The sequence below is a fragment of the Octodon degus genome, unplaced genomic scaffold (assembly GCF_000260255.1).
Source record: "Octodon degus isolate 3935 unplaced genomic scaffold, OctDeg1.0 scaffold00180, whole genome shotgun sequence".
Classification (NCBI taxonomy): Eukaryota; Metazoa; Chordata; class Mammalia; order Rodentia; family Octodontidae; genus Octodon; species Octodon degus.
This window is the reverse complement of record NW_004524756.1, coordinates 1,532,401-1,535,307: the sequence shown is the minus strand read 5'-3', so window position 1 is coordinate 1,535,307 and position 2,907 is coordinate 1,532,401. Positions and strand designations below refer to the sequence as shown.

The 2,907-nt window shown below is 40.0% G+C and overlaps 1 protein-coding gene across 2 annotated transcripts in view; it reads left to right on the top strand.

The window, feature by feature from the left end:
• Nucleotides 1-2,907, top strand: part of Naa15 (N(alpha)-acetyltransferase 15, NatA auxiliary subunit) — a 106,193-nt gene that overhangs the window by 91,474 nt on the left and 11,812 nt on the right. The window lies entirely within an intron of this gene.

Sequence of the window (2,907 nt, the reverse complement as noted above, 5' to 3'; positions counted from 1 at the left end):
TTTGGCTGGCTGGAGTGTTGTGAGGATCGAACTACAGCAACCTGAGGCTGACAGCTTTGTGGAAGCAGCCACTTAAACAACTGAGCTAAGGCCAGGCCCCCAAAGGGAGTACTGTTTGGGCCAAGGCCTTCTTGGGCTGTGCCTCGGTTCAGATTCTTTTTTTTTGCGGAACCGGGGATTGAACTCAGGCCCTTACACTTGCCAGGCAAATACTTATTCTACTGAGCCATTTTCCCAGCCCCCCACAATTCTTTAAGAATCATAAAACTGCTGGGGAGATGGCTCAGTGGAATAAGCGCTTCCCTGGCAAGCGCAAGGGCCTGAGTTCAATCCCCTGTTCTGCCAAAAAAAAAAAAGAATCATAAAACTTTCTGTTATTTTATAAGTCTTCATGCTTTTCAGATATTTTGACATTAATTTTAATGTGAAAAATAAAAAAGGAAAAATAACTCAGCGAACTAAAGTGCCACAAACAGGTGCAGGGACTGGGGGTTCGATCCCCAGGCCTGCGGTGCTGGCCCCACTCCTGGGGCACGCTGAGATGGCAATTGAGACTGGGTGTGGTGGTGTACACCTGTAATCCCAGCTCTTGGGAGACTGTAAACAGGTAGATCACTAGGAGTCCAATCTAGTAGTGAGACCCTTGAACACCCTGTAGACCCTTCCCTAAAATAAAAAAATAAAAATTTATTGTGAAGTAGAACTACAGAATTTTAACAGTAGGTTTTTTACTAGTTATCTCTCATTTTGAAGTTGTGAAACTTGAGACCTTTAAAGACTGTAAACTACTTATTCTATGTAACAGATACTTAGTAGTGAAGCAAAGTCTAGAGCCCAGGACTTCATGTTGTTCTTTCTATTGCAGGTTTCTATCGCCTTTATCTCCTTTATCTGAAATGTATGAAACTAGAATTGTTTCAGATTTTTTATTTTATTTTATTTATTTGTGTGTGTGGGGGGGGCAGTTCAGCCCAGCAGGGGGCGGGGCTGGCTGGCATGTGGTGCTGGGGGATTGAACCGCGGTCCCTGGGCTTTGCTAAGCTTGTTCTAAGTAGGTGCTTTAGACCACTGAGCCATCTCACCAGCCCCTGTTTCAGATTTTTGTGTGTGTGGTGTGTGTGTGTACAGGGAAGGTGTTTGCATGTACAGGATGAGATATCTTGGGAATGGGCCCAAGTATAAGCATGAAATTCATTATATGCTTCATACACACTTCATACACATAACCTGAAGGTAATTTTATACAATATTTTTAGTGCATTTAATGTCATGATGATAGTTTATTAGGTGAAAAGAATTACAGAATTTTTCACTTTTAATATTTTGAAAGCCCAGAAAGTTTTGGATTGTGGGACACTTTAAATGTCATGTTTTTATTTGGGAGGATCAACTTACATAAGATCAGTCTACAGAATTTGGAAATGATTGTAGAATAAAGAAGTCCTGGGGCTGGTGAGATGGCTCAGTGGTCTAAAGCACCTACTTAGAACAAGCTTAGCAAAGCACAGGGACCGCGGTTCAATCCCCCAGCACCACATGCCAGCCAGCCGCGCTCCCTGGTGGGCTGAGCTGGCCACACACACACACACACACACACACACACAAAACAAATAAATAAATAAATAAATAAATAAATAAAATTAAAAAAAAAAAGAAGTCCTGTACTCATGATAATACTGATAATCTTGTTTCTTTGTAGTTGTTTTGTATATTAAAATATTTTTGAAGTCATGAGTCAGAAAAAGACTCGAATAATAGTTTCAATTATTATTTGTAAAAGGTGGAAATCCTAGGAAGTTAGGTGAGTTTTTTTGAGACAGGATCTCACTATGTATTCCAGGCCGGCCTCTAGCTCACTAGCATCTTCTTCCTATGCCTCTTGTGTGCTAAGATTGTAAGTGTAGGGGCAGGGGAGATAGCTCAGAGGCATAAGTGCCTTCCTGGGAAGCCCAAGGTCCCAAGTTTGATCCCGGTACTGCCAGAAAGAGAAACAAGTGTGTACCACTATACCCAGCCTAGAAAATGCTTTTTTAAATAATTAAAAGTTAAGTATTATAAGCCAGCTGTGGTGATACAGGCATGACCCAGCACTCTTGGAGGCTGAGGCAGGAAAAGAAAACATTTGAGTCCTGCCTGGGCAGCACAGTGGCTTGATAAGGCTCTCTCAAAAACAATAAAAGGACCAAGGCTATAGCTCAGTGTGAGGGCCTTTGGTTCAATTGCCAATATTGGAAAAAGAGGGAAGAGCTTTTAAAATGATAGATAAAAATAGAAGCATCTTTATTATTGACCTGGTATTTCTTTAACAAGTACACTTGGCACTGAATATTTTTTAAGTCATTAAATCATTATTACTTAAGCCTTGTTTAGTGTTCTTGTTTATTTTGCCATACTGAATGATAATCATTTAGTAGGTAGCATTATAATGAGTAATCATTATGACCCCAGTAGTGGTAGTGGTAATCATTTAGTCGGTAGTGTTAGATAGTTGCTAGTGACTGGTCATTAATCTTACACAAAATGTGAACATTTTCTACCAAATTATGGACAATGCCAGTTATCCTGACAGCCTAGAATGACTCCTAGGGCCCCCTTCAGTACCTCTTATAACCACTGGTGAGTACTTAATCTGTCTGCTGATAAGTTAATAGAATGAACCAAATGTTTTATTTTTAGAATGTCTGAGAACCCAAATCAAAAGCTACTTTAAAAATTATTTTTATCTGGGCATGGTGGTTTATACCTGTAATCTCAGCACTAGGGAAGCTGAGGCAGGAGGATTGCTCTAGGTTTGAGATTGTGTAACAAATTCAAGGACAGCTGAACCTAGATAATGAAAATGTGTCAAGAAACAAAGCAGAAAAACTTTTTTAAAAAATTATTTATTTGTGTGTGTGTGTGTGTGTG